A 20555-nucleotide genomic window follows, 5' to 3' on the forward strand; every position below is an offset into this window, starting at 1 on the left:
AAATTTATAACCCCTTGGAGGAGACGATTCCGGCTACCATATTCCCGGACCACATGGAGTTGGATCGACATCGGCGGCTTACAAGAAGATTTTCGACACGTGAGTGATTAAATTTGAATTAGTGATGGGCGCCCTAGTGCTTCGAATTAATCTGATGATCAAAGCTAGCTCGCCGAAAGGGTTTTATTATAGATTGAGAAATTAATAAGAGTAATACTTGCGCAAGTAAAATTAGTATTAAAGGTATTTATTTGAAAGCAAAATATAGCAAATGAAATCGTTAAAAACAAGACGAGATGTTAAGTCTTTAATTCTCCTTCATAGCTCAATAAATAATAAAATACATTCCTCATATTTGCTTTCAAACGTCAATATTCATATATCTACCATATTACGCCGCTCCACTTTTTCTTTTTTGTGCCCCGTTCCAGAGCTGTGAGTCACTATAATTCTCCGGTCAATAGAATTCAAAGACTTTTCAACTGTTTCTCTGGGCAACTGGACATCTTCTGGTTTTCTCGTGGGGAATTTTATAGAATATTAAACAGTCTATCGTGAGATATCCTTGCTCAGTCGTGTTATTAATTATCTGTTCTGTATATAGGTGTGTATCCATTGCACTGTGTACTCGTACTTCTTACTCATTTTGCTGCTTCATTGGCAGGTATCAGTCCTCTGACATTCATTTGTTAGTTTTATCCATTCTTTGTAACGTTTTTATTTTAATTTTAGGATCTTTTCATTTCTATATTCTGTTTTATGATCATTTTTTTGTATATAATATCTATTTTTCCTCCTCTTGTATTTCTATAGCTTTATTTTAACAATATTGCAATTGTGAGTTACATTGCTCATTGTATAGTAGTCTTGTATTGTTGTATTTGTAAAGGAGACATATTAGGGTTAACCTGTTGTCTCCATAAATAAATAAATAAATGAAAAAAAGTTTTTATTTTGCTTCCACTTGCGGCACTTAATTCGTAATTCATAGGAGAACATCGTTGTAATTGACGCCGAGGAAAACAGCATGAGTCAGAGCCTGTATCAACTCGAAAATTAATTTTAGAATTTTTATCAGTGACATATTAAGACGGCTATTAGATGCAGTTAAGCAGCAATCAGTTGCCGTCGTTACTGATTGCTTTGGTTGTTTTCCGACCAGCTGCACGGTTTTGCACATTTCTTAGCTTTTTCTTGAAAACTATCATGGTACCAGCATAGGCCCTCTTCTGATTGGTGCTCCTTTTCACGTGCAGTGGATTTGTTTACATTTGTAGTGTTGCGGTTACAGCTGCGTGAACGAAAACGATATTGACATGATTGAGAAGCAGATAATTCGGCGACTTGCTTTTGTAAGTCGGTAATCGCCTTTAGTAACCCACTCTCCGTACGTTTTCCATGAAATGCTGCATTGACTGGAAAAGTAGATGTGTATGGTATAATCTCACTAACCTTGTCAGCCAGTTCAGCTTGTTTGTCAAGCGCCAACTCCGGTTGCAATGCGAGAATAGTTTGAACATTTGGCGGAAGGCGAGGAAGCCATAATTGACGCAACAAATTGTCTTGTATGCCGGTCGCATTCGACAGAGAGCGGAGATGGCGAAGAAACTGTGACGGTTTGCGGTCGCCGAGCTCCTCCGTATTGGTGAGCTGTCGAATGCGTTACTCCTCGGACGCGGATAAACGTTCAATAATCTTGTCGCGCAAGAGGGTTCACAATAACGTCCTCAACTTCGGCTGCCGTGCGTGACACAACATGATGGAATTTGGTTATCTCGTTTACGATGTTGGACAGTGTGAACTGGGATTTTGCCTGAAGAAACCATAAACGAGGTTTGCCCAACCAAAATGGTGGCGAATTTATAGATACTCGATGTACTTCGTGGTTTTGAATGGGCTGCTGCAACTGTGCATCACGTTCACGCAGACCCGCAATTTGTTCATCCATCATGACTCAAATAAAATATTTGTGAAAATTCTTGCTTTTCAATCGTCGGGGTCACCAATATGGGAATTTAATTTGTTGATTTCCTATGTTGAAATTGATTAAATGAAACTAGATGGATGATGAAATGTTTTTAATGTTGGAATGACAAAATTGAACTCTGGAAGAATATTGAAATGAACTGTTACAAGTGATAAACAAACTATGCCAGTTGAAAACATCACAGGTGGCAAATATCAGATGATTCGCCATAAAATGATTTACCACACAATGAGTGTTTACATTCAAGATATTCGAGTTACAACCCCTAAGTCACCCCCTTATTAGGGGTTGAAATTCAGTTTTATGTCAAAAAGTAGAGTATTTGACCAATAACTTATCCCGAAAGTCATAGTATTATATATTCTTATCATTATTATTATTATATGAAAAAAATTATCTTCAATTTATTGAAGGGTTCCCATACATATAACTCACTCTGTATATTAATGGATTGCTGAAACCGACGCCAACCGGAGATTCCAATAGAACACAATGTGTTCTGTCATGTCATCAGCAGCATTTTGAGGGGGTGGAATAGATCCTATTCATTCAAACAATTTCAAAAATAACATGAAATACAATATCCTATAATACTAATGAAAAGCTTTTCTATATATAATGATTTGGCATAATGAGTTTCTTGTACACGAATGTACAGACGAGAAAGCGAAAATCATGAGAGGATATACTTTAAATTGGTGTATCATGTTATGATTGTAGAAGTTCAAATCTGCCAGATTCACATTCGTTCTTAGGATTTCGAATTTATAAATTAGTTGCTCTGTTTTTCTTCATTTCACTTTTATTTGAGAGAATGACTCAATGAAAATAAACTAATAAACTTTGATGAAGTTTCGTTACACAGGAAGAGTATTGATGGGTAGAGTGATTAGCATTGGATATAATTGGTTATTTTGAATATAGGATAATGCAAAATAATCTATAATTTTCCTGAGAATTTTCATAACATTTGCGGTTGTATCATCTATTGAAAATCCATTGTTCAGTTGCTGCATTGGTAAATAATTATCTCTAATTTTCTGTCTATCATTTTTATCAAGGAAACAAGGTTCTCTCCCTCTTCATCATAGATTTTAATGTGTTAGAGCTCATAGGTTCCAGAAAATTATTGAATGCGCCGAGTTCTGCATCAGCCATTTATCAATTGATAGCATCACTCGTATCAGAAGAGAAATACGAGATAAAATAAGCGCTGCGATAGATGCAGTCCTCGGGAAGCTATATTTCCCAAGTTTTGGAATGTAGAAATAATTTATCTTGAAACCCTCTCCCAGCTCGATGAGTAATATTTCCAATGGTATGAGGCCTGTAGTATCTACCTATAAAGAAAACTGTTACGGTATTGGTATTTTTCTTATCTCGCTTCACTCTTGATGTAGGCCCACACCCAGAAACACCACCATCCTGATTTATTATTTATGTTTTCAGCTCTGATCTATTGATTTTCGAATTTTTGGAGCTTCAATCGCACAAAGGAAGCGAACGAGAAAACAATATTGTTATATACGCTCGTATGACGGCAACTGTATCGTTTTTCATTGACCATACTCTGTACAAATCAAGGCTTGGGTTGAGCCAAGAGTGGAGTTTGAAGAGGTTGGAGTTTTTGATGTGAAAACTCAACCCCCTATAGATGAGAATATGAGAACATTGTGTATTCTGTCCTTAGTGAATGTTAGTAACAGATATATAACTTCCATTAAATATAAATAACATAATATTTGATACGCTCAATTTATGGCTTCAGTAATTACTAATTATGAACTAACAGGGTAATAAAAACAAGATTCCACAATTCATGTGAATAGAGTACTGTATTGGGAAAGTATGATAGCCAATCCCATTCTATTCGTAGAACAGTACGTTTTGCAACAGAATGTATTTTAATAATAGAGATAGCAGTTATACACATCTCTTCCTGGAATGATAATCAATTATTGATCTAGTTTTGTGCCTGTGTAAATGAATAATATTATTCAAATATAGTCAATGATTATAGCAACATGAAAGTTTGATAATATTTGTATTCATTGAACATGAATATTCTATCGGAAAGAGGTTTGGAATAATATTGATCAAATTCCTTTCTCATAGTTTTATTATTTATTTATTTATTTATCGTATAAAATACTACAATCATAATACAATTATGACATTGGAGGAGAAACTAGGCTAAACCTGTACTATTTCTCTCCAAAATTTTTGATAAAATGTTAATGTTGTCCAAAAGATAAGGTTATATAGTCACACACTAGTTTTATTACATAAGTGTGAAATCTTGATGAATATCCCTGTCTTCAAGCAACAATCATTATGTGAAAATATAATTCGAAAACAATTATTATTGATTTCATCATTGTATTCATAAAAGCTTCTATTTTAGATTTGATAACTTTTGTAATGCTTCCTTTCATTCCAGGTTGAATCATAGGCTGGATCACTTATTCCTATCAAAAATTCTGGAGGATCGATGTGAGTAATTTTTCTCATTATTTTCAATCCATCCTCATCAATGAGCTAAGTAGTTGAGGCTAGAGTAGTCTCTCCTTCTAAATTCACCCTTCGTCGCGTGGAACTTTCTCAGTTCCTCTACAGAAATTGTATTCATTCGACAATGAATTTGAGACATCTAATTCAGGTATAAAATACTCATTTATCGAATATTCCTGTATATTATCACTCAGTCTGAGCTCAGTACTGTGATGTCCAATAGCTCTTTTGAATATTTCTGAAGTATTTCTTTATAACTAATATCCTACGAAGAAAGATTGAACAAAGCTCTCAACAAATCAATTCTTATCCATCCATAGACAATTTATAGAAAGCTTTGGGAAAATGTTCTATTTCTATATATATTTAACATATATTCTCACATAGATGGTTTATAGATTATGCTCATTGTAAATAGTTCCTATAACCTATCTGGGTAAACCTAGACGCTATCCAAGTAATGAACTTTTTAGATAATTGGGAGTGCTCACTGTTAAAGAATTGTATTTTAAAAATTTGATTCAATATATAAATGAATGTAATTTGAGGCTCAACATGAGAGACACACCATAGAACCTAAGAACAATGACCATATACCAGGTTAGGATGGATCTAAATGTATGCAGGCAACAAATTTCCATTCGAATCATGGAAGGGTGATCTGTGTAATGATGCAATCATGTGAAATGCTGGCTCATAGGTCATAAATATCGAGATAGTAAGAAGAATAATTACCGTATAAGACATTTCAAACTTGAGCTGAGCTCTTTAAAATAGTGAACAATTCATAAGGATCATAATATAATATATTCTTAATATTATCAACAATGCTGTTTCTGATGTGCAGGCATGACTCACTGGAAGTTCCACAGAACTAAATAAGGAATGATTTAAACTCAAGAATTATTTCAAATATTGAACGGTGTCATTTCTATGTACAACTCACAAGTACGACACAATATTAACAGAGGTGTTATTTAAGGAAATTAATAGAATGAATCTTTTTCTAGAGGATTTTGAGATTGAGATAAGACCAATAATATGAAATATTCGTTACAGGACTTAATATGGCAGTTTCTTTGAACAGATGCAGGCTACGCTCACTTGATTATCCACCAGCTCTTGGCTATTCATTGTTGCTGTTATGTCATTCATATTTCACGGCATGGGAAACAGTGAAAATTCTGAGCAGCAAGAATTATGGAACAAAGCATTTGAATACTTGATGATCATTGTACAAGGGACTTGAGTGTTTGTTCGAGGAAAATAAATAACAGCAACAATGAAACGCATACCTGGGAATGGCTGGTTGTAATGGAACAAATCCTACACCAACAGTTGGCAAGCAATTCTCATTTAGAGAATGTTTGTTTCGATGGAAGCGTGCAGTTATTGAACCCAGAGCTGCTTTCCACTTTCCACAATATGTTACAACAGTCAACTGATATTTTTGTTGCTGCAGAGGAGGCGGGTTGCAAGTATTTTCCAACTTGAGTGAATGGAAGCATGTTTTGCTCATGAAAGGTGAGTCTCGAAAGAGAAAGAGTTGGCGAATGTTTGAGAGGTAACGAACGTGTGTGAATGGAGATCTGCTATGGATCATATATGCTGGAGAATAAAGTCCAGAAGAGAAAGGGATGATGAAAAAAGACCGGGTTCACTCTTTGTGAGTGAAGGTGTAAAGCTCAGCGTCACGTGAAATTCTTTGACACAATAGGCGTCATTCCAGAACTAGGAAGGAAGGAGCTGGAAAAGCGAAAAGGAAAAATGTTAAAACATGTAATGATGTTCAATGTAAAATAAGTTATACTATACTTTAAAAATGAATGTGTGTCACAATAAGTTTCGGTTAAGTATGGAAATTCAACGTCAATTCTGATTCCCTATGAACATCTAGTACTCTCAACTACTATTTCCGATAGTGCATTCATAATTAAAAATCAAAGTGGAAGATTTGAATTAGGAGACTATAGGCTATTATGGAAATATCATTTAATGACAGTTGATCATGAAATTTTTCAACTTATGAAATTCTTCCATAATTATTCATGAGTCCTGTGTCTCCTTTTTACTTTCCTTGCTCTATTACCATAGATAAGGAGAGTCTTTCTTTCCGGAAAAAAATAAGATACCCCAATTTCCAAATTTCTATACGTTTCAAGGTCCCCTGAGTCCAAAAAAGTGGGTTCTGGGTATTGGTCTGTATGTGTGTGTGTGTGTGTATGAGTGTATGTACGTCTGTGTACACGATATCTCATCTCCAAATTAACGGAATGACTTGAAATTTGGGACTTAAGGTCCTTTTCCTATAAGGATCCGACACGAACAATTTTGATCAAATGCAATTCAAGATGGCGGCTAAAATGACGAAAATGTTGTAAAAACAGGGTTTCTCGCAATTTTCTCGAAAATGGCTCCAACGATTTTGATCAAATTCATACCTAAAATAGTTATTGTTAAGCTCTATCAACTGCCACAAGTCTCATATCTGTAAAAATTTCAGGAGCTCCGCCCCATCTATGCAAAGTTTGATTCCAGATTTCCAATTATCATGCTTCAGATACAATTGAAACAAAAACTCTTAAGTGTGAATATCTCTACAATATTGATGTTTAGTAACATTTCCACCTAAAATTGAAAATAAGCATGACATTCGAGAAAATGTGATTATCCAATTGCAAACTGTTGGCAGCTGTTGATTATATTAAATGATACACTACGAAGAAAAAGCAGACCTCGTATGTCTCCAGCATTATTGTCCTATCACCAGCTGGCTCAGATCATTGTTTATAAGTAGACTTGAGATGCTCGTCTAAGTGATCAATTTTCATAACGGCAAGGAAAGTTGTGTGAGTGCGCAACACCAGATTTTTTCAACTCATTTTTCAATTATTCATCAACATTCTTAAATATTTGTGAGTGATATCTATTGGTTTTCTGCGAAATTATAATAACAATATGTATTATAATAGATATTATAATATTTATTGAAGATCATGATGAATATCCAATGTATGTCTGATTCTGAATGCATGCAATATCTCTAATGATACTTATATTCCTGAGAATAAAATATACTGATCATTAAAATATTGAATTATTGACAGAATGATCTATCACGATGAGGTAATTGATAATGTTGGAACAGTGACATCTCTGAAAAGCTCATCAGATTGTCAAATTTCTAATTAACGTAATTCCCCTTATGACAAGCTTCTCGCTACGCTTTACAAATACAACAACAGAATCATCACATTATGATAATTGATGGATGTCTCCAACATTACCGAGTATCTCCACTTCCAATTCCAAATTTAATAGAGATTTGTACTGAAATATGGGTCATTGTTTGAATTTGCAGTTTCCCCGTTATTCCATTGTGATTATTTAGGGAGATGAGTGCTGTATGAATGTATTTTTCCAATATCTAATGCTTGTGTGGAACATTTTTTCCACCATTGTCAGTTGACTGATATTGGAATTGTGGATTGATATAGAGAAAGTTAACGCAGGCCATCCAAAAGGTCGTGGGCTACTACAGAAATCATTGAACTCCAATGGCCAAGAAAGTTCATTTATCTGTGCATTTATGAATATCATTCAATATCATTCTCAACTAAACATGGTTGGAAAAGGAACAACCGGCTTGAAGCTCGAAACTGTTCCATTCCTTTCCCAAATTTGAATGAAAATTGTTTAAAAATAGGTATGAAGTTATTGAATATGGTAATTCTATTGAAGAAGTCTCTTTACATAAACTGCTATAAGGGTGAACATATTCTAATCAAACGTATTCAACTATAAATTCAATGAATAGTTCTCTTAATTATTCTCAAAATTAGAGATTGGTGAATGATGGTGGCCAAAATTCTGAGATTATAATTATACTCTTGAATGGTGCCCAGTTACAAACACCTCTGATTAAGCTCTCCAAATTTGAACATTCATCTTGTTTTCCAGGTATCTTATTATGTGGAAATGCGGCCGTTTTGTCATCACAAAAATCATTATACTCTTCTGGCTCGAAATAGCAGATTCAACCGGAATTATCAAAATCAATTTTTCCTTTTAAATACATTGTTTTTTTATTATTTTGTTGCAGCAAAACTGCTTTGGAAATACTTCGTTTGTTACACACGTCAGGAAAGAGATGGCAATCTAAGAACTCTTTAGTACTGATCGCAGCTTTCTATCATTCATTGATGAATATTGTGGAAGTCAATTGCCTGTGATAAAAGTCTGGCGATTTCAGTGAATCTTGCAACAGGTTGGATATCACTTTTGGTGGATGCCTTGGAGGGCCTGCTTTTCCTGAAAGCATAGGCTGGAATGACTATTCCTATACTCTTAGCATAGTATCTTTGGAATTCATGAAGAGATCTGTCGAGAAATCTGGCCTCATTTTTCTCCATTGTGAGGATATTAAAACATAATCATATAGATGGTTGGATTTTTTTACCTCTCAGAATATTGGTATTCAAAATTGTGCAAAATATTCCAGAAACCATAATAATAATTATTTTGTGTACTCCATAATTTCATGGTTGTTTTCCACGAATCCCGTTCTAATATTCCAAGAGTGGAATGTTCAGCCTGTGTTATTATGCGGAAAAGCTTGAATCGAAGCGGCGGATCAAGTGCTAGCTTGAATCGTGGCGCAGATAAAGAAAGTTTCAGAGCAGACTCGAAGATGAGAATATCATATTGCATCAGTAATGGAATCTGACCGCACAGGCAAACAAACTTTATTGGCAGAATATCAAAGTTTTGACCAGCAAGAGAACAAAAATTAATAACCCGTAGCTATATTCCCAGGAGTTTAAATTATATTTGAAGATTGAGGTTATGTACATGTATTCACGGATCGGTGACCTAGAGATCGATCAAACCGAGAAACGTAGAATCTGACCAAAACCCCTTGGCAGAGCTTTATTGCAATCAGATGGTGTGCAATGTGAAAAAACACCTGATCACGTGGCTAATTATTAGGTAGCATGGAATTAATATTAATGTATAGAATATTAGCTAGCATGTAAAGAGCATAAATAAAAAACCAAATAAAAATAATTTAATGTATTCAGGAAATAAGAGGTACCAGGCGCATGAATACCGAATAAAATTTGCATGCACCAATAGTAAAACGGCAGTTAATAGGCGGCAATTGTAGGCCAATTCAAAAATATTTATATATATTTCTATAAATGTTCGGAATCTATGTTGAATTGTTGTATAGTCTATGTTATCGATATGGCTCGAAAGCAAAGAAATTATTAATCATACAATCTAAGCAATATTTTGGCATTTTTTGTAAGATCTATTTGAACCTAAATGGCGGAGGACTAAGATATTTAAATTTTATGCTAATTTGAAAGTCGGAAATAGGATCTGTAAAACTTGAGAAAGGAGAACCAGCACTCGCCAGCCAAATGCCACCATAAGAGGACCCCAAATATTTTAGAGCGTAGTACCTTACTAATGATTTTGTAAAAGTTAAAGTTAAAGTAAATTATTAAATTTCTTAAAAGACTTCGTGATGCTATTGTGAAGCAGAAGTCATTTTCATTTTTAATTAAATTTATAACCCCTTGGAGGAGACGATTCCGGCTACCATATTCCCGGACCACATGGAGTTGGATCGACATCGGCGGCTTACAAGAAGATTTTCGACACGTGAGTGATAAATTTGAATTAGTGATGGGCGCCCTAGTGCTTCGAATTAATCTGATGATCAAAGCTAGCTCGCCGAAAGGGTTTTTATTATAAATTAAGAAATTAATAAGAGTAATACTTGCGCAAGTAAAATTAGTATTAAAGGTATTTCATTGAAAGAAAAATATAGATCAATATTTCAGAAATTCTATTAAATCAAAGAAGTACAAAATCTAGGCTATTAAAACATATGCATATGATATTTAATTTTTTGCAATACAATTTGCGATAATTTATTATAGCTCTAATTCACTAGATGAATGGCTCTACCTATTCCGTCAGGTGCCGAATCTTGCACCCTGAGATAAAAAAATATATATATATTTGGATTATTAGTGGCTAATTTATCAAGCTGATCTTAAAGCACACATTTTTAATTGAATTGTCCAAGTCGACAAGTATTAGCAAGCGCATATCGCAGCTACATGCAAAAGAATGCATATGATTTTAAGATAAAGGCACATGGTAATGATTCGTGCCATAAATCTAGAATATAAAGTTTAGCCTGTGATATTTTATTGATTTCAATTATTGTTCTATTTTTATATTATATTTTTTATCGCTCTTTATATATTTTTTGCCTCGATTTATTTTTTGCATTATTTGTGTAATATATGTATGAAACGTTATGGTGTGCAATTTATTTTTATTCCTCAACACTATAGTATAAGTATCATATTTATATATATTTATTATTTATTGAATTACAAGAGTTATAGGAGAAGCCATACCTAGGCCTATCAAGATTTTTTAAGACTGAATACTATTAGAAAACCACGACCTAATTATATAATTATATCAAATCTCATGCTTTACCGACTGATGCCAAGCAGGAGGCTAATCGTTATTTAAATATAAAGAATAACGTGACATAAAGACATGCCGTACCAACGTGGGACTGATGATGAGAGCCAAGCTCATTGAATAATTATTTGAAATTAAGTCAATAACCATATTGAAAATTATAGATAACTTATACGAGTTTTGAGGAAAACTGGCGAAGGGAAATTTGTATTACTTTTTGGGGAATCAATAGCTTTAAATAAAGAGAAATTATATGTTTTAAAGAAAATTTTATATTATTAGTACTGTAAAAAAAAATACATGTTTATAGAGAGAGATTATATTTTATAAGCCTAAACTGCTATTACTTTCTAGTCAAAAATATATTATGTGTTTAAGCCGGTTGGAAAATAAGTCACAGCCTGTAAACTAGCCAAGAATAAATTAAAACAAAACATTGGGGGCGCTAGAGCATTATAAAAAACTTAAGTATAAATACCTTGTTGTATGAGTATCCAAACACTTTACACATCACTGTTCACTGTAAGTCCCGGTTTGTGTCTCTTTTTTAAGCATTTTCGCTTATCATTTTTATCACTGTTTAATTAGCATTTATCATATTTGACATAATGAATCACACTCCCGCAAACTCTGAAGTTTCATATATGTACGGCGGTTGCACAGATCCCACTTTGTCGACTCCAAGCACATCAAACCCCACCACGGTAGATGCCAATACGCCACGAGAAAGGGAACCAGGAAGCGTCGGGTCGATAGTCTTCGATCCACCAGGTCTGCAACCTCTATCATCCACTCGAATCGACGCCGCTGACACACCATTGAATCAACGGATAGTAGAGATCAACTTTGAAGGGGGCGAGGAGCAGCCTGCAGAACCCGCATCGCCGGAGGCCGAGTCACACCTGAGCAAACAAAGTATATTTTCAATCACAGAGTTAGATCCGCTTCAAAAGGTAATAATGGAACAAACTAGCAGTACTTTCAATATTATGTTACAAAAAACAATGGATAATATGATGCAGGAGATTAAAAAAGAGATTGCTACAGTAAAAGAGGAAAATAAACAAACAGTGGAACAGGGCATGAAAGAGACCGCAGGCGCTATAAAATCAGTAGAACAACGGTTGGATAATATTGAAACTAAAGTAGAGAATCATAGGGAAGAATTAAAAGCAATGATAACCCTACAAAAAGAAAGTCAGGATAAAGTTACGGCAGGATTATCGGAAAGGTTGGATACGGTTACATGTGAACTCAATGAAAGGATAGATAACCTAACCACACAAATCACTACACCCATTCAGGATATAACAAATAACATTAAGGCCGATTGCCACCAAGAAATCCACAAACAAATTACCGTTGCCAATCAAACCTTAACAACTACAGTTGACAAAAATATTAACAGTATTAAAGAAATACAAAATAAACAGATTAATATGTCCACAAAAATGAACCAACTGCAAGGTAGCATAAATCAAAATACAGAAACCTGTAAAGCTTTAAACGGAACTCTACTAATTCAAAAATCCACTCTGACTCAATTAAATCAAGAAATAAACGCAAATAAAATTACACATAATAGTCAATGGCAGATAACACAGGAAAAAATAATAGCATTAGAAAATCATATTCAACAACGACCTCAAGGGATTCAAACAGACAACCTCAACGTACATAGTATATTACAAGGACTGGGAAAATTTGATAATACTGATCGCCATTTGCAACCTCAACCATTCATTGATCAGATAAAATTAGTACAAACTCTTGCACCTACCTCTTGGAATTTTTGGCGTCTTCGTTTGACTAATTTATTGATTGGCGAACCCCTGATGTTCTTTCGGAGTAGAGCCCATGAATTTACATCATTGGATGAGTTTGTCGCTGTCTTCCTGGAACAGTATTGGAGCAGAAGTAAACAGTTGGACGTGCTAGCGGACATTATATCATGCGATTTCAACCCTAACTTAGACGGTGCATGTACCACTTTCGTCACTGCCCTACAGTTTAAAAATTCTCAATTGAGCGAGCCCATTAATGAATCGGCATTAGCAAGTATTATTTTAAAGAAGCTACCGTATCAAGTTAGAATGGCACTCGCCACACAACCCATTACTGATTGTAAGCAGCTGATAAATCATTTATATGGCATACAGTCTGCAATGGCAATATCAAACCACCGTTCAGACCAGAGATACGCACCAAATCAACATAACTCAAAATTTAATCAGTATAACAGCCAAAATTATGAACCGGTATCATATGATCGCTACCGATCTGCTCCTCAATTTGAACGCCGCTATGAGCACAGGCAAAATGGTAACTGGAATAATGAAAAATTTCAAAATCGCACAACCAACCACTATGCCCAGCAGAGCAATCGTAAGAATCACTATGATGGCCGTGATCGATTAAACTCACATAATAATCACACACAAAACAATTACAACAGAAATTATAAACCGCCACCTCAACAAGTAAGTACAAATTATACATTAGCACATGCAATAGGATTGAATCAACAAAAAACCCGGAACCCAGCACCCAACGACCCGCCACCAGATATACAGAAAACTACAGCTAATAAACCAGGACTATATGATACCCCCGATATAACACCTACAAGCTCCAATGAAACAAACAAAGAAAATCCAGATATTTCAACATCATACACCACCTTTAGAAATGATTTACCGAAAATAGTATTAGAAAAACAGATGTTAATACAAGACAGCCTACCACCAAAAACCAGCCGCAAACATCAACCCCTCTTGAGCCTTATATTCCCCGCCGACGATCCATCACCGCAGGAAGAGCAGCCCGCATATCCAGAGACCGCCACCATGTATCTGCACACCACACCCGCGCATCATTTGACCCCACAGCAGACCAAGGACCCGGACCAAGAGGATGACACCAGGGAGGACGGACTACAGGACAAGAGGAGCGACCACCGCAAGGCCCGGAGACGAAGGCGCCCGAGGACACCCGACCGGCATCAGGACGAGGAGGACGGACTAGCGGACACAAGAGGCATGCATCATAAGGCCCGGAGAAAGAAGCGAAAGAAACGGAGGAACCGCGCGCGCGCATACCGGCCGCATGCACGGTTCAAACGCCCGAAGAGGACACCGGACCGACACCGAGGAGGACAGGAGCGGACCGACGGCGTGCATCCGCGGCACATACGCTTCAAGAGAGATATTGAGCGATGTGACCGGAAGAATGGGCTAAGGAAACGGGATAAAAACGGATCAAATAAATGGGATAGAACCGAAGCTATTAGAAGGACTACTATCGATTCATGCGCGGACAATAAATTGGATTACTTGTGGGAGCTAATGAAGAATGGAAAGTGTCTAAGAAGAGTGAGAGAAATAAGGAATTATACTAATAAAATGGAAGTACCTGGCTATATGTTGAGTGATTATATTGTTAAGAAGTTGATAAATGTTTTGATATGGTGTGTAATGTTTGTAATAATGGCTGTGATATTAATAAAAGACTGTGTTGTAGATAGGATGGAAAATATTATATTGTTATTATTAAAAGAATCCAGTATTGATGAATGGAAAGTTAATATTATAAAAATAGTTATTGTTGTGAGCCTACTAATTTATAATGAACCGAGATCAAGAATATTAAATGATAATGAAAGGAAGGATGAGTTAAGAGTACAGATTGATTGGAAAAAGAATGGATTAAAAGGAATTATCATAAATGAAGCTTGGAATTATTTAAAGGAATACACCAGATACAAGGGCTTTAAATTCATGAAGATAAATTATCAATTAGGACAGCCTCACCAACGGATAGCAGATAACCGAACGGCCTACAGCAACAATCTACAAACAGAATGCAAGAAGATGCAAGTAAATCACAACATTTCTACATGCAATATCGTCGAATTTCAAATAAATATGATAAGAAATCAAGGAAAACATTATTATCAAACCGATTACTAACCTTCCTTAATAAATTTAATCTTGGCATAGGACCGCATGGCAACAATCCAGTGTTTTAATTCCTTCCAGCCGTTAGAAGCCTGCAATAAGAAAAAGAATAATTTTTAAATGTGTAATTAAATTAGCTACATCCACTAAAAAAGGACACAAGCGGGGATAGTATATTTAAAATTTGTAAATTACCTTTAAAGAGAAAAAAATGCAGCAGTTAGGTTAATTATGAAATTCGACAGCAAATTCTGTAGAATCAGTGACCAGCTGGGCAAGGCCACCTGAATCAAATATGTAATGCCTGCAAACATATGATTATAAAAAAGTATGGTTACCCCGAAAATTGTTATTTATCATTGTTATTTATTATTGTTATTTATCATATTTATTAATGTCGGTATATTTATTTATATGTTTTATATTTATTACTTTTAATTATGCCACGTTTGTTACCTGAAAAGACTTAAAGTGAATACAAGCTACCAAAAAACCAAAGAGCCATTAGCAAAAGAAAAGTATTGTACCTGATGTATAGAAAATTATTTATATTAAGACCTAAGAAATACTATAAGATATAAGCCCAGAAGTTTTGTGAATCGAAATTATTGTCTAAAAGGAATCATTTATGAGAATTATGAAATGTGTGTAGTTAGGTTGGCGGCCCTGCAAGCGGCGAATTTAAAAATTACTATGTTTTAAGTGTTGTCAGGAGGAGTGCGTTTAGAAGTTTATATTTATGATATTTTATGTGTGTTGAGGAGGAGAATTTGTTATTGTATTTGATAAAGGTATAAAGGAGATGCAGCAAATATGTCTGCGAACTGTGATAGAAGTATGAGAGTATAATTTATAAATAAAGTATAGTGTATATCGATGTATTGAAGGGTGGGTTTTCATTAAAAACATTGTGATTCTCAAATATTTTGAATTCAAACCCAGGGGCGCGTGTAAAGTATTAAATCTGGGTAGATAAAAAGCCCTAACAGAAACAGTAATAGGTCTGAAAATAAAGTAACTGGCTAATATCGCCAAATAGATAATAACTAAGATTAGATAGCATCAGCTTGTTCTGGCTAAATGGTACAAAAACCTAAAAAGGATTTGAAGGAATTTTATTGCTCATAAATAGATTATTATATAAAATATTTGAAGATTGAGGTTATGTACATGTATTCACGGATCGGTGACCTAGAGATCGATCAAACCGAGAAACGTAGAATCTGACCAAAACCCCTTGGCAGAGCTTTATTGCAATCAGATGGTGTGCAATGTGAAAAAACACCTGATCACGTGGCTAATTATTAAGTAGCATGGAATTAATATTAATGTATAGAATATTAGCTAGCATGTAAAGAGCATAAATAAAAAACCAAATAAAAATAATTAATGTATTCAGGAAATAAGAGGTACCAGGCGCATGAATACCGAATAAAATTGCATGCACCAATAGTAAAACGGCAGTTAATAGGCGGCAATTGTAGGCCAATTCAAAAATATTTATATATATTCTATAAATGTTCGGAATCTATGTTGAATTGTTATATAGTCTATGTTATCGATATGGCTCGAAAGCAAAGAAATTATTAATCATACAATCTAAGCAATATTTTGGCATTTTTTGTAAGATCTACTTGAACCTAAATGGCGGAGGACTAAGATATTTAAATTTTATGCTAATTTGAAAGTCGGAAATAGGATCTGTAAAACTTGAGAAAGGAGAACCAGCACTCGCCAGCCAAATGCCACCATAAGAGGACCCCAAATATTTTAGAGCGTAGTACCTTACTAATGATTTTGTAAAAGTTAAAGTTAAAGTAAATTATTAAATTTCTTAAAAGACTTCGTGATGCTATTGTGAAGCAGAAGTCATTTTCATTTTTAATTAAATTTATAACCCCTTGGAGGAGACGATTCCGGCTACCATATTCCCGGACCACATGGAGTTGGATCGACATCGGCGGCTTACAAGAAGATTTTCGACACGTGAGTGATAAATTTGAATTAGTGATGGGCGCCCTAGTGCTTCGAATTAATCTGATGATCAAAGCTAGCTCGCCGAAAGGGTTTTTATTATAAATTAAGAAATTAATAAGAGTAATACTTGCGCAAGTAAAATTAGTATTAAAGGTATTTCATTGAAAGAAAAATATAGATCAATATTTCAGAAATTTCTATTAAATCAAAGAAGTACAAAATCTAGGCTATTAAAACATATGCATATGATATTTAATTTTTTGCAATACAATTTGCGATAATTTATTATAGCTCTAATTCACTAGATGAATGGCTCTACCTATTCCGTCAGGTGCCGAATCTTGCACCCTGAGATAAAAATATATATTCGATACAAAGAAATCTACTAAGTACTAGAGATTTTAATATATATATATTTGGATTATTAGTGGCTAATTTATCAAGCTGATCTTAAAGCACACATTTTTAATTGAATTGTCCAAGTCGACAAGTATTAGCAAGCGCATATCGCAGCTACATGCAAAAGAATGCATATGATTTTAAGATAAAGGCACATGGTAATGATTCGTGCCATAAATCTAGAATATAAAGTTTAGCCTGTGATATTTTATTGATTTCAATTATTGTTCTATTTTTATATTATATTTTTTATCGCTCTTTATATATTTTTTGCCTCGATTTATTTTTGCATTATTTGTGTAATATATGTATGAAACGTTCATGGTGTGCAATTTATTTTTTATTCCTCAACACTATAGTATAAGTATCATATTTATATATATTTATTATTTATTGAATTACAAGAGTTATTGGAGAAGCCCATATCTAGGCCTATCAAGATTTTTTAAGACTGAATACTATTAGAAAACCACGACCTAATTATATAATTATATCAAATCTCATGCTTTACCGACTGATGCCAAGCAGGAGGCTAATCGTTATTTAAATATAAAGAATAACGTGACAAACTATAGAAGTAGATATAAAGCGGGTAGATTGGTTCAGTCACAAGAGAAATATTGAAACAGCAGCGAAGTAATGTCAGTTGATATTTTTCTCGTGACTGAACAATCCATGGAATAGACTGTTGATAAACGTTGTGAACAGAAAATAACAGAAATAATGTCACAATTTTTACAATTGAACGATGATTTTAAATTCATCACCTTAGTAATAATTTTTTCCAAATATTATTGATATCTCGTTGTTGTTGATTTAATCATTTTTGAATACGTAATTCTGAATTCTGTGATTCCTCTCAAACTGTTCTAGGTTCAGTTGATGAGTTTGTTACATGTGATAGACACGTTGACAAGTTTCATGCATTTCGAATGGGAGCTGAGAATTCGCAATAATGACAGCCACATTGGTTCGTTGTTGTGGAACATCGATGTTGCTCGTATTTTGTGTTGCTGAGCCTGAAGCGATTTAATGAGGAAGAGAGAGAACGAGCAGCGTTTTTTCTGCGCTCATTTCGTATTTGGTGAGTTTGCCGAGAGTAAGGAAAGAGACAAACAGTTTCGTGCCCTATGGAAAGGTTAACAAGTGGCACGGAGAATCGAGAAAGAGGCACGAAGGGCTCCTATGGTGAAGTGCTTTTTTGTCCAAGTTGTTCAGCGATTTTGTGCAGAGAGGTGCCCTGTGAAAAGAACGGGTGAAGCAATGAAAAAACTGTGGATCTGTGAAAAGATTCACTGGGACTCGAAACGACGGCTCGCCTGAATGATCAAGGCCATTGCTTTGCGTCAACGTTGTCGCTATAACGCCAGAACAATAGACCCGCGCACAGCCAAAAGAAAATCGAATAAGATGGCTGCCAGCTTTCCGTTCGGCTGCAGGACAATTCTTTACAGCTTTGGCTGCTTGTTCGAGGGTCATTATTTTGACTACGCGAGCGGAATATAACATACTAGACTACACATTCGATCGATGTATCGTTATTCCAGTACAATACATTCTGCTTCGATTTCACAGGACTATCCACGAATTCTATTGATCCCACAGTACCAGAACTATGAATGATGTTGTCAAAGCGTTCAATAATGAAATCAGATGTTTTAGATGGAATGAAATAATATGATGATGTTCAAGATGAAATACCATCTAGTAGGGGGAGAAATGAAAAAGCATTCAATTGGTGGTGATTCCACTGCTCATGAGGGGGCAATGAGAAAGATGAGGTTAACACTTCCCATATAATATAAAAACGTTATTGATTCATCCTTGATCATACTGACCATTGACCTACTGATCGTTGTCTTAGTGAACCTTATTTTCTCATGTGTTGCAATATCAAACAAATATTTTTCATTTCTCTACGCTATCATGATATGAATCCTTCATAAAGGAGCATTCTACTCCATTCACACTCAATGTAATATGGGTATTATAATTATTATCCACCTTCAATCAATCATTACTACTTCAGTAGCGTACGAAACATACGTTTATCGAGATTTTAATATAGTAATCAATTTTCATCACATCCCTCTACAATGTTATTCTATTGCAATATTGTATCCTATAGCTTTAACATTTAAATAGCTCAGTATTCTCAGTCCAATAACCTAGACATCATATCAATCTTCATCGAAAGCAAGAGGAAGTGAAGTGTAACGGAAATTTGGTACATTCAATCGTCCTAATGCGTTGCTCCAATCATCATTAAGCACACGGCAGTGTCAGCCCCGTGACAGGTGACAGTGAAGTTGAAACGTGTGAGGGCGGCTTTGGGCGGCGGTGAAGGCCACTGCCGGACTAATGTACAGCAGGCCGCATACTCACCTGATCCTGCCTTCAAACCAGAAACAGCTACCCAACATGTTATGCCAACCGGTGTGACAAGATAGGCCTACATGACAAGCACAAAGGATCCACACATGTCTCTGGTATGATAGCTTTTTCATGGTTGAGTCTATTTCAATCCACATGTACTCCAGAAAATGAGCTTCCTGTCTGGCTCAGCAGTTGTGACCCTCATGTTTGGGTCTGAAGACAACCTCCTGACAAAATGTTAGTGGAGTGTAGATTCATGTATGTCTTCATCATGTTCAGAGTCATTGACTGAATTCTGATTATTGTATTGTATTTTATGTGACATTATTATTTATTATTCTCGTCAAGCGGACGGATAAGGAGGCGATTCTCAACAAGCGGAGAGTGAAGAGGGATTTCTCTACTAGACATATGAATCTCCAGATGGATAACAGCATTTACAAAAATGAATGTTTGTCACCAAGCCGGAAAAAGGTCTTCGCCGCTGCGAGGAATGCTTGGAAAGCGAAACAATTCAAATATCTGTGGATCAGAAACTGTAAAATACTGATAAGGAAGGAGGAGGGTTGTTTTGAGATAGAATTAAAGTCGAGTGAGCAGCTACGAAACTTATTTAAGGTATGACTTACGAACTGATAATGATGATTTTTCTGGTTGTATAAATAAATAATCGTTCCTCATAAATTAGCTATTCCAATATAACAATAAAATCTAATGGAGATTACTGTAAGTGGAATTGTAATTATTCATCAAAATATTCGTAGTATGCGACAGAATTTTGATAACTTTCTTGCCAGTGTAATGCAGTTTCAGTTTATGCCTTCTGTAATAATATT

General features: G+C 35.0%; 1 protein-coding gene across 7 annotated transcripts in view; it reads left to right on the plus strand.

Moving 5' to 3' along the window:
- Positions 1 to 20555, plus strand: part of LOC111053237 — a 285465-nt gene that overhangs the window by 93058 nt on the left and 171852 nt on the right. For 5 of the 7 annotated variants that reach the window (XM_039424319.1, XM_039424323.1, XM_039424321.1 and 2 more), the window contains exon 2: positions 4428 to 4480. The exons of the other annotated variants lie outside the window; for them this stretch is intronic. The gene's annotated coding sequence lies outside the window, so the exon portion shown is untranslated. The remainder of the gene's footprint in view (positions 1 to 4427; positions 4481 to 20555) is intronic. 7 annotated transcript variants of the gene reach the window in all.

This window comes from Nilaparvata lugens, chromosome 3 (genome assembly GCF_014356525.2).
Source record: "Nilaparvata lugens isolate BPH chromosome 3, ASM1435652v1, whole genome shotgun sequence".
Lineage (NCBI taxonomy): Eukaryota > Metazoa > Arthropoda > Insecta > Hemiptera > Delphacidae > Nilaparvata > Nilaparvata lugens.